Source organism: Lepisma saccharinum, chromosome 7, assembly GCF_977018435.1.
Source record: "Lepisma saccharinum chromosome 7, izLepSacc3.1, whole genome shotgun sequence".
NCBI classification, from domain to species: Eukaryota; Metazoa; Arthropoda; class Insecta; order Zygentoma; family Lepismatidae; genus Lepisma; species Lepisma saccharinum.
The window spans coordinates 37,304,371-37,317,442 of NC_139235.1; positions in this window are offsets into that span (position 1 = coordinate 37,304,371).

Below are 13,072 nucleotides of genomic sequence, written 5' to 3' on the forward strand. Positions count from 1 at the left end.
AATCCGCGGAGCAGGGTAACGCCTCTCCTCGACCTTCAGATAATGAGCTCAAACTTCGTCCCCCATATGTGCTCCTTATGTGCGTTTATGTGACCAAAAGTTTCAATTTGTGCGCGATTAATAAGAACGCAATAAGAACAAAAAAGTGCTTCGCGGAGCAGGGTAACGCTCTCCGCGACTTTCAGATAATGATCTCAAACTTCTTCCCCCACATGTGCTCCTTATGTGCGTTTATGTGCGCCAAAAAGTTCCATTTCTGCACGCTTAATAAGAACGCAATAAGATGTCAAAATCCGCGGAGCAGGGTAACGCCTCTCCGCGACTTTCAGATAATGAGCTCAAACTTCGTCCCTCATATGTGCTCCTTATATGCGTTTATGTGCGCCAAAAATTTTCATTTGTGCGCGCTTAATATGAACGCAATACGAACACAAAGTAGCTTCGCGGAGCAGGGTAACGCTCTCCGCGACTTTCAGATAATGATCTCAAACTTCTTCCCCCATATGTGCTCCTTATGTGTGTTTATGTGCGCCAAAAAAATCCATTTGTGCGCGCTTAATAAGAGCGCAATAAGACATCAAAATCCGCGGAGCAGGGTAACGCCTCATCGCGACTTTCAGATAATGAGCTCAAACTTCGTCCACCATATGTGCTCCTTATGTGCGTTTATGTGCGCCAAAAGTTTCCATTTGTGCGCGCTAAATAAGAACGCAATAAGATGTCAAAATCCGCGGAGCAGGGTAAAGCCTCTCCGCGACTTTCAGATAATGAGCTCAAACTTCGTCCACCATATGTGCTCCTTATGTGCGTTTATGTGCGCCAAAAATTTCCATTTGTGCGCGCTTAATAAGAAGGCAATATGAACACAAAATAGCTTCGCGGAGCAGGGTAACGTTTTCCGCGACTTTCAGATAATGAGCTCAAACTTCGTCCACCATATGTGCTCCTTATGTGCGTTTATGTGCGCAAAAAAAGTTTCCATTTGTGCGCGCTAAATAAGAGCGCAATAAGATGTCAAAATCCGCGGAGCAGGGTAACGCCTCTCCACGACTTTCAGATAATGAGCTCAAACTTCGTCCCCCATATGTGCTCCTGATGTGCGTTTATGTGCGCCAAAAATTTCCATTTGTGAGCGCTTAATATGAATGCAATACGAACACAAAGTAGCTTCGCGGAGCAGGGTAACGCTCTCCGCGACTTTCAGATAATGATCTCAAACTTCTTCTAGCATATGTGCTCCTTATGTGCGTTTATGTGCGCCAAAAAATTCCATTTGTGCGCGCTTAATAAGAGCGCAATAAGATACCAAAATCCGCGGAGCAGGGTAACGCCTCTTCGCGACTTTCAGATAATGAGCTCAAACTTCGTCCACCATATGTGCTCCTTATGTGCGTTTATGTGCGCCAAAAGTTTCCACTTGTGCGCGCTAAATAAGAACGCAATAAGAACACAAAATAGCTTCGCGGAGCAGGTTAACGCTCTCCATGAGTTTCAGATAATGATCTCAAACTTCGTCCCCCACATGTGCTCCTTATGTGCGTTTATGTGCGCCAAAAATTTCCATTTGTGCGCGCTAAATAAGAGCGCAATAAGATGTCAAAATCCGCGGAGCAGGGTAACGCCTCTCCTCGACCTTCAGATAATGAGCTCAAACTTCGTCCCCCATATGTGCTCCTTATGTGCGTTTATGTGACCAAAAGTTTCAATTTGTGCGCGATTAATTAGAACGCAATAAGAACAAAAAAGTGCTTCGCGGAGCAGGGTAACGCTCTCCGCGACTTTCAGATAATGATCTCAAACTTCTTCCCCCACATGTGCTCCTTATGTGCGTTTATGTGCGCCAAAAATTTCCATTTCTGCACGCTTAATAAGAACGCAATAAGATGTCAAAATCCGCGGAGCAGGGTAACGCCTCTCCGCGACTTTCAGATAATGAGCTCAAACTTCGTCCCTCATATGTGCTCCTTATATGCGTTTATGTGCGCCAAAAATTTTCATTTGTGCGCGCTTAATATGAACGCAATACGAACACAAAGTAGCTTCGCGGAGCAGGGTAACGCTCTCCGCGACTTTCAGATAATGATCTCAAACTTCTTCCCCCATATGTGCTCCTTATGTGTGTTTATGTGCGCCAAAAAAATCCATTTGTGCGCGCTTAATAAGAGCGCAATAAGACATCAAAATCCGCGGAGCAGGGTAACGCCTCATCGCGACTTTCAGATAATGAGCTCAAACTTCGTCCACCATATGTGCTCCTTATGTGCGCTTATGTGCGCCAAAAGTTTCCATTTGTGCGCGCTAAATAAGAACGCAATAAGATGTCAAAATCCGCGGAGCAAGGTAACGCCTCTCCGCGACTTTCAGATAATGAGCTCAAACTTCGTCCCCCATATGTGCTCCTGATGTGCGTTTATGTGCGCCAAAAGTTTCCATTTGTGCGCGCTAAATAAGAACGCAATAAGAACACAAAATAGCTTCGCGGAGCAGGGTAACGCTCTCCGGGACTTTCAGATAATGATCTCAAACTTCGTCCCTCATATGTGCTTCTCATGTGCGTTTATGTGCGCCAAAAATTTCCATTTGTGCGCGCTTAATATGAATGCAATACGAACACAAAGTAGCTTCGCGGAGCAGGGTAACGCTCTCCGCGACTTTCAGATAATGATCTCAAACTTCTTCTAGCATATGTGCTCCTTATGTGCGCCAAAAAATTCCATTTGTGCGCGCTTAATAAGAGCGCAATAAGATACCAAAATCCGCGGAGCAGGGTAACGCCTCTTCGCGACTTTCAGATAATGAGCTCAAACTTCGTCCACCATATGTGCTCCTTATGTGCGTTTATGTGCGCCAAAAGTTTCCATTTGTGCGCGCTAAATAAGAACGCAATAAGAACACAAAATAGCTTCGCGGAGCAGGGTAACGCTCTCCGGGACTTTCAGATAATGATCTCAAACTTCGTCCCTCATATGTGCTTCTCATGTGCGTTTATGTGCGCCAAAAATTTCCATTTGTGCGCGCTTAATAAGAACGCAATACGAACACAAATTAGCTTCGGGGAGCAGGGTAACGCTCTCCGCGACTTTCAGATAATGATCTCAAACTTCGTCCCCCACATGTGCTCCTTATGTGCGTTTATGTGCGCCAAAAATTTCCATTTGTGCGCGCTAAATAAGAGCGCAATAAGATGTCAAAATCCGCGGAGCAGGGTAACGCCTCTCCGCGACTTTCAGATAATGAGCTCAAACTTCGTTCCACATATGTGTTCCTTATGTGCGTTTATGTGCGCCAAAAAAGTCCATTTGTGCGCGCTTAATAAGAACGCAATAAGATGTCAAAATCCGCGGAGCAGGGTAACGCCTCTCCTCGACCTTCAGATAATGAGCTCAAACTTCGTCCCCCATATGTGCTCCTTATGTGCGTTTATGTGACCAAAAGTTTCAATTTGTGCGCGATTAATAAGAACGCAATAAGAACAAAAAAGTGCTTCGCGGAGCAGGGTAACGCTCTCCGCGACTTTCAGATAATGATCTCAAACTTCTTCCCCCACATGTGCTCCTTATGTGCGTTTATGTGCGCCAAAAATTTCCATTTCTGCACGCTTAATAAGAACGCAATAAGATGTCAAAATCCGCGGAGCAGGGTAACGCCTCTCCGCGACTTTCAGATAATGAGCTCAAACTTCGTCCCTCATATGTGCTCCTTATATGCGTTTATGTGCGCCAAAAATTTTCATTTGTGCGCGCTTAATATGAACGCAATACGAACACAAAGTAGCTTCGCGGAGCAGGGTAACGCTCTCCGCGACTTTCAGATAATGATCTCAAACTTCTTCCCCCATATGTGCTCCTTATGTGTGTTTATGTGCGCCAAAAAAATCCATTTGTGCGCGCTTAATAAGAGCGCAATAAGACATCAAAATCCGCGGAGCAGGGTAACGCCTCATCGCGACTTTCAGATAATGAGCTCAAACTTCGTCCACCATATGTGCTCCTTATGTGCGTTTATGTGCGCCAAAAGTTTCCATTTGTGCGCGCTAAATAAGAACGCAATAAGATGTCAAAATCCGCGGAGCAGGGTAACGCCTCTCCGCGACTTTCAGATAATGAGCTCAAACTTCGTCCACCATATGTGCTCCTTATGTGCGTTTATGTGCGCCAAAAATTTCCATTTGTGCGCGCTTAATAAGAAGGCAATATGAACACAAAATAGCTTCGCGGAGCAGGGTAACGTTTTCCGCGACTTTCAGATAATGAGCTCAAACTTCGTCCACCATATGTGCTCCTTATGTGCGTTTATGTGCGCAAAAAAAGTTTCCATTTGTGCGCGCTAAATAAGAACGCAATAAGAACACAAAATAGCTTCGCGGAGTACGGTAACACTCTCCGTCACTTTCAGATAATAATCTCAAACTTCGTCCCTCATATGTGCTTCTTATGTGCGTTTATGTGCGCCAAAAATTTCCATTTGTGCGCGCTTAATAAGAACGCAATAAGATGTCAAAATCCGCGGAGAAGGGTAACGACGCTCCGCGACTTTCAGATAATGAGCTCAAACTTAGTCCCCCATATATGCTCCTTATGTGCGTTTATGTGCGCGAAAAATTTCCATTTGTGCGCGCTTAATAAGAACGCAATAAGAACACAAAATAGCTTCGCGGAGCAGGGTAACGCTCTCCGCGAATTTCAGATAATGATCTCAAACTTCGTCCCCCATATGTGCTTCTTATGTGCGATTATGTGCGCCAAAATTTTTCATTTGGGCGCGCTTAATAAGAACGCAATAAGATGCCAAAATCCGCGGAGCAGGGTAACGCCTCTCCGCGACTTTCAGATAATGAACTCAAACTTTGTCCCCCATATGTGCTACTTATGTGCGCTTATGTGCGCCAAAAATTTCCATTTGTGCGCGCTTAATAAGAACGCAATAAGAACACCAAATAGCTTCGCGGAGCAGGGTAACGCTCTCCGTGACTTTCAGATAATGATCGCAAACTTCGTCCCTCATATGTGCTCCTTATGTGCGATTATGTGCGCCAAAAAATTCCATTTGTGCGCGCTTAATAAGAGCGCAATAAGATGTCAAAATCCGCGGAGCAGGGTAACGCTTCTCCGCGTCTTTCAAATAATGAGCTCAAACTTCTACCCCCATATGTGCTCCTTATGTGCGCCAAAAATTTCCATTTGTGTGCGCTTAATAAGAACGCAATAAGAACACAAAATAGCTTCGCGGAGCAGGGTAACGCTCTCCGTGACTTTCAGATAATGATCTCAAACTTGGTCCTCCATATGTGCTCCTTATGTGCGTTTATGTGCGCCAAAAATTTCCATTTGTGCGCGCTTAATAAGAACGCAATAAGATGTCAAAATCCGCGGAGCAGGGTAACGCCTCTCCGCGACTTTCAGATAATGAGCTCAAACTTCGTCCCTCATGTGTTCTCCTTATGTGCGTTTATGTGCGCCAAAAATTTCCATTTGTGCGCGCTTAATAAGAACGCAATAGGATGTCAAAATCCGCGGAGCAAGGTAACGCCTCTCCGCGACTTTCAGATAATGAGCTCAAAATTCGTCCCCCATATGTGCTCCTGATGTGCGTTTATGTGCGCCAAAAATTTCCATTTGTGCGCGCTTAATATGAATGCAATACGAACACAAAGTAGCTTCGCGGAGCAGGGTAACGCTCTCCGCGACTTTCAGATAATGATCTCAAACTTCTTCTAGCATATGTGCTCCTTATGTGCGTTTATGTGCGCCAAAAAATTCCATTTGTGCGCGCTTAATAAGAGCGCAATAAGATACCAAAATCCGCGGAGCAGGGTATCGCTTCTTCGCGACTTTCAGATAATGAGCTCAAACTTCGTCCCCCATATGTGCTCCTTATGTGCGTTTATGTGCGCCAAAAATTTCCATTTGTGCGCGCTTAATAAGAAGGCAATATGAACACAAAATAGCTTCGCGGAGCAGGGTAACGTTTTCCGCGACTTTCAGATAATGAGCTCAAACTTCGTCCCCCATATGTGCTCCTGATGTGCGTTTATGTGCGCCAAAAATTTCCATTTGTGAGCGCTTAATATGAATGCAATACGAACACAAAGTAGCTTCGCGGAGCAGGGTAACGCTCTCCGCGACTTTCAGATAATGATCTCAAACTTCTTCTAGCATATGTGCTCCTTATGTGCGTTTATGTGCGCCAAAAAATTCCATTTGTGCGCGCTTAATAAGAGCGCAATAAGATACCAAAATCCGCGGAGCAGGGTAACGCCTCTTCGCGACTTTCAGATAATGAGTTCAAACTTCGTCCACCATATGTGCTCCTTATGTGCGTTTATGTGCGCCAAAAGTTTCCATTTGTGCGCGCTAAATAAGAACGCAATAAGAACACAAAATAGCTTCGCGGAGCAGGGTAACGCTCTCCGTGACTTTCAGATAATGATCTCAAACTTCGTCCCTCATATGTGCTTCTCATGTGCGTTTATGTGCGCCAAAAATTTCCATTTGTGCGCGCTTAATAAGAACGCAATACGAACACAAATTAGCTTCGGGGAGCAGGGTAACGCTCTCCGCGACTTTCAGATAATGATCTCAAACTTCGTCCCCCACATGTGCTCCTTATGTGCGTTTATGTGCGCCAAAAATTTCCATTTGTGCGCGCTAAATAAGAGCGCAATAAGATGTCAAAATCCGCGGAGCAGGGTAACGCCTCTCCGCGACTTTCAGATAATGAGCTCAAACTTCGTTCCACATATGTGCTCCTTATGTGCGTTTATGTGCGCCAAAAAAGTCCATTTGTGCGCGCTTAATAAGAACGCAATAAGATGTCAAAATCCGCGGAGCAGGGTAACGCCTCTCCTCGACCTTCAGATAATGAGCTCAAACTTCGTCCCCCATATGTGCTCCTTATGTGCGTTTATGTGACCAAAAGTTTCAATTTGTGCGCGATTAATAAGAACGCAATAAGAACAAAAAAGTGCTTCGCGGAGCAGGGTAACGCTCTCCGCGACTTTCAGATAATGATCTCAAACTTCTTCCCCCACATGTGCTCCTTATGTGCGTTTATGTGCGCCAAAAATTTCCATTTCTGCACGCTTAATAAGAACGCAATAAGATGTCAAAATCCGCTTAGCAGGGTAACGCCTCTCCGCGACTTTCAGATAATGAGCTCAAACTTCGTCCCTCATATGTGCTTCTCATGTGCGTTTATGTGCGCCAAAAATTTCCATTTGTGCGCGCTTAATAAGAACGCAATACGAACACAAATTAGCTTCGGGGAGCAGGGTAACCCTCTCCGCGACTTTCAGATAATGATCTCAAACTTCGTCCCCCACATGTGCTCCTTATGTGCGTTTATGTGCGCCAAAAATTTCCATTTGTGAGCGCTTAATATGAATGCAATACGAACACAAAGTAGCTTCGCGGAGCAGGGTAACGCTCTCCGCGACTTTCAGATAATGATCTCAAACATCTTCTAGCATATGTGCTCCTTATGTGCGTTTATGTGCGCCAAAAAATTCCATTTGTGCGCGCTTAATAAGAGCGCAATAAGATACCAAAATCCGCGGAGCAGGGTAACGCCTCTTCGCGACTTTCAGATAATGAGCTCAAACTTTGTCCACCATATGTGCTCCTTATGTGCGTTTATGTGCGACAAAAGTTTCCATTTGTGCGCGCTAAATAAGAACGCAATAAGAACACAAAATAGCTTCGCGGAGCAGGGTAACGCTCTCCGTGACTTTCGGATAATGATCTCAAACTTCGTCCCTCATATGTGCTTCTCATGTGCGTTTATGTGCGCCAAAAATTTCCATTTGTGCGCGCTTAATAAGAACGCAATACGAACACAAATTAGCTTCGGGGAGCAGGGTAACGCTCTCCGCGACTTTCAGATAATGATCTCAAACTTCGTCCCCCACATGTGCTCCTTATGTGCGTTTATGTGCGCCAAAAATTTCCATTTGTGCGCGCTAAATAAGAGCGCAATAAGATGTCAAAATCCGCGGAGCAGGGTAACGCCTCTCCACGACTTTCAGATAATGAGCTCAAACTTCGTCCCCCATATGTGCTCCTGATGTGCGTTTATGTGCGCCAAAAATTTCCATTTGTGAGCGCTTAATATGAATGCAATACGAACACAAAGTAGCTTCGCGGAGCAGGGTAACGCTCTCCGCGACTTTCAGATAATGATCTCAAACGTCTTCTAGCATATGTGCTCCTTATGTGCGTTTATGTGCGCCAAAAAATTCCATTTGTGCGCGCTTAGTAAGAGCGCAATAAGATACCAAAATCCGCGGAGCAGGGTAACGCCTCTTCGCGACTTTCAGATAATGAGCTCAAACTTCGTCCACCATATGTGCTCCTTATGTGCGTTTATGTGCGCCAAAAGTTTCCACTTGTGCGCGCTAAATAAGAACGCAATAAGAACACAAAATAGCTTCGCGGAGCAGGTTAACGCTCTCCATGACTTTCAGATAATGATCTCAAACTTCGTCCCCCACATGTGCTCCTTATGTGCGTTTATGTGCGCCAAAAATTTCCATTTGTGCGCGCTAAATAAGAGCGCAATAAGATGTCAAAATCCGCGGAGCAGGGTAACGCCTCTCCTCGACCTTCAGATAATGAGCTCAAACTTCGTCCCCCATATGTGCTCCTTATGTGCGTTTATGTGACCAAAAGTTTCAATTTGTGCGCGATTAATAAGAACGCAATAAGAACAAAAAAGTGCTTCGCGGAGCAGGGTAACGCTCTCCGCGACTTTCAGATAATGATCTCAAACTTCTTCCCCCACATGTGCTCCTTATGTGCGTTTATGTGCGCCAAAAATTTCCATTTCTGCACGCTTAATAAGAACGCAATAAGATGTCAAAATCCGCGGAGCAGGGTAACGCCTCTCCGCGACTTTCAGATAATGAGCTCAAACTTCGTCCCTCATATGTGCTCCTTATATGCGTTTATGTGCGCCAAAAATTTTCATTTGTGCGCGCTTAATATGAACGCAATACGAACACAAAGTAGCTTCGCGGAGCAGGGTAACGCTCTCCGCGACTTTCAGATAATGATCTCAAACTTCTTCTAGCATATGTGCTCCTTATGTGCGCCAAAAAATTCCATTTGTGCGCGCTTAATAAGAGCGCAATAAGATACCAAAATCCGCGGAGCAGGGTAACGCCTCTTCGCGACTTTCAGATAATGAGCTCAAACTTCGTCCACCATATGTGCTCCTTATGTGCGTTTATGTGCGCCAAAAGTTTCCATTTGTGCGCGCTAAATAAGAACGCAATAAGAACACAAAATAGCTTCGCGGAGCAGGGTAACGCTCTCCGGGACTTTCAGATAATGATCTCAAACTTCGTCCCTCATATGTGCTTCTCATGTGCGTTTATGTGCGCCAAAAATTTCCATTTGTGCGCGCTTAATAAGAACGCAATACGAACACAAATTAGCTTCGGGGAGCAGGGTAACGCTCTCCGCGACTTTCAGATAATGATCTCAAACTTCGTCCCCCACATGTGCTCCTTATGTGCGTTTATGTGCGCCAAAAATTTCCATTTGTGCGCGCTAAATAAGAGCGCAATAAGATGTCAAAATCCGCGGTGCAGGGTAACGCCTCTCCGCGACTTTCAGATAATGAGCTCAAACTTCGTTCCACATATGTGTTCCTTATGTGCGTTTATGTGCGCCAAAAAAGTCCATTTGTGCGCGTTAATAAGAACGCAATAAGATGTCAAAATCCGCGGAGCAGGGTAACGCCTCTCCTCGACCTTCAGATAATGAGCTCAAACTTCGTCCCCCATATGTGCTCCTTATTCCGTTTATGTGACCAAAAGTTTCAATTTGTGCGCGATTAATAAGAACGCAATAAGAACAAAAAAGTGCTTCGCGGAGCAGGGTAACGCTCTCCGCGACTTTCAGATAATGATCTCAAACTTCTTCCCCCACATGTGCTCCTTATGTGCGTTTATGTGCGCCAAAAATTTCCATTTCTGCACGCTTAATAAGAACGCAATAAGATGTCAAAATCCGCGGAGCAGGGTAACGCCTCTCCTCGACCTTCAGATAATGAGCTCAAACTTCGTCCCCCATATGTGCTCCTTATGTGCGTTTATGTGACCAAAAGTTTCAATTTGTGCGCGATTAATAAGAACGCAATAAGAACAAAAAAGTGCTTCGCGGAGCAGGGTAACGCTCTCCGCGACTTTCAGATAATGATCTCAAACTTCTTCCCCCACATGTGCTCCTTATGTGCGTTTATGTGCGCCAAAAATTTCCATTTGTGCGCGCTAAATAAGAGCGCAATAAGATGTCAAAATCCGCGGAGCAGGGTAACGCCTCTCCGCGACTTTCAGATAATGAGCTCAAACTTCGTTCCACATATGTGCTCCTTATGTGCGTTTATGTGCGCCAAAAAAGTCCATTTGTGCTCGCTTAATAAGAACGCAATAAGATGTCAAAATCCGCGGAGCAGGGTAACGCCTCTCCTCGACCTTCAGATAATGAGCTCAAACTTCGTCCCCCATATGTGCTCCTTATGTGCGTTTACGTGACCAAAAGTTTCAATTTGTGCGCGATTAATAAGAACGCAATAAGAACAAAAAAGTGCTTCGCGGAGCAGGGTAACGCTCTCCGCGACTTTCAGATAATGATCTCAAACTTCTTCCCCCACATGTGCTCCTTATGTGCGTTTATGTGCGCCAAAAATTTCCATTTCTGCACGCTTAATAAGAACGCAATAAGATGTCAAAATCCGCGGAGCAGGGTAACGCCTCTCCGCGACTTTCAGATAATGAGCTCAAACTTCGTCCCTCATATGTGCTTCTCATGTGCGTTTATGTGCGCCAAAAATTTCCATTTGTGCGCGCTTAATAAGAACGCAATACGAACACAAATTAGCTTCGGGGAGCAGGGTAACCCTCTCCGCGACTTTCAGATAATGATCTCAAACTTCGTCCCCCACATGTGCTCCTTATGTGCGTTTATGTGCGCCAAAAATTTCCATTTGTGAGCGCTTAATATGAATGCAATACGAACACAAAGTAGCTTCGCGGAGCAGGGTAACGCTCTCCGCGACTTTCAGATAATGATCTCAAACATCTTCTAGCATATGTGCTCCTTATGTGCGTTTATGTGCGCCAAAAAATTCCATTTGTGCGCGCTTAATAAGAGCGCAATAAGATACCAAAATCCGCGGAGCAGGGTAACGCCTCTTCGCGACTTTCAGATAATGAGCTCAAACTTTGTCCACCATATGTGCTCCTTATGTGCGTTTATGTGCGACAAAAGTTTCCATTTGTGCGCGCTAAATAAGAACGCAATAAGAACACAAAATAGCTTCGCGGAGCAGGGTAACGCTCTCCGTGACTTTCAGATAATGATCTCAAACTTCGTCCCTCATATGTGCTTCTCATGTGCGTTTATGTGCGCCAAAAATTTCCATTTGTGCGCGCTTAATAAGAACGCAATACGAACACAAATTAGCTTCGGGGAGCAGGGTAACGCTCTCCGCGACTTTCAGATAATGATCTCAAACTTCGTCCCCCACATGTGCTCCTTATGTGCGTTTATGTGCGCCAAAAATTTCCATTTGTGCGCGCTAAATAAGAGCGCAATAAGATGTCAAAATCCGCGGAGCAGGGTAACGCCTCTCCACGACTTTCAGATAATGAGCTCAAACTTCGTCCCCCATATGTGCTCCTGATGTGCGTTTATGTGCGCCAAAAATTTCCATTTGTGAGCGCTTAATATGAATGCAATACGAACACAAAGTAGCTTCGCGGAGCAGGGTAACGCTCTCCGCGACTTTCAGATAATGATCTCAAACTTCTTCTAGCATATGTGCTCCTTATGTGCGTTTATGTGCGCCAAAAAATTCCATTTGTGCGCGCTTAGTAAGAGCGCAATAAGATACCAAAATCCGCGGAGCAGGGTAACGCCTCTTCGCGACTTTCAGATAATGAGCTCAAACTTCGTCCACCATATGTGCTCCTTATGTGCGTTTATGTGCGCCAAAAGTTTCCACTTGTGCGCGCTAAATAAGAACGCAATAAGAACACAAAATAGCTTCGCGGAGCAGGTTAACGCTCTCCATGACTTTCAGATAATGATCTCAAACTTCGTCCCCCACATGTGCTCCTTATGTGCGTTTATGTGCGCCAAAAATTTCCATTTGTGCGCGCTAAATAAGAGCGCAATAAGATGTCAAAATCCGCGGAGCAGGGTAACGCCTCTCCTCGACCTTCAGATAATGAGCTCAAACTTCGTCCCCCATATGTGCTCCTTATGTGCGTTTATGTGACCAAAAGTTTCAATTTGTGCGCGATTAATAAGAACGCAATAAGAACAAAAAAGTGCTTCGCGGAGCAGGGTAACGCTCTCCGCGACTTTCAGATAATGATCTCAAACTTCTTCCCCCACATGTGCTCCTTATGTGCGTTTATGTGCGCCAAAAATTTCCATTTCTGCACGCTTAATAAGAACGCAATAAGATGTCAAAATCCGCGGAGCAGGGTAACGCCTCTCCGCGACTTTCAGATAATGAGCTCAAACTTCGTCCCTCATATGTGCTCCTTATATGCGTTTATGTGCGCCAAAAATTTTCATTTGTGCGCGCTTAATATGAACGCAATACGAACACAAAGTAGCTTCGCGGAGCAGGGTAACGCTCTCCGCGACTTTCAGATAATGATCTCAAACTTCTTCCCCCATATGTGCTCCTTATGTGTGTTTATGTGCGCCAAAAAAATCCATTTGTGCGCGCTTAATAAGAGCGCAATAAGACATCAAAATCCGCGGAGCAGGGTAACGCCTCATCGCGACTTTCAGATAATGAGCTCAAACTTCGTCCACCATATGTGCTCCTTATGTGCGTTTATGTGCGCCAAAAGTTTCCATTTGTGCGCGCTAAATAAGAACGCAATAAGATGTCAAAATCCGCGGAGCAGGGTAACGCCTCTCCGCGACTTTCAGATAATGAGCTCAAACTTCGTCCACCATATGTGCTCCTTATGTGCGTTTATGTGCGCCAAAAATTTCCATTTGTGCGCGCTTAATAAGAAGGCAATATGAACACAAAATAGCTTCGCGGA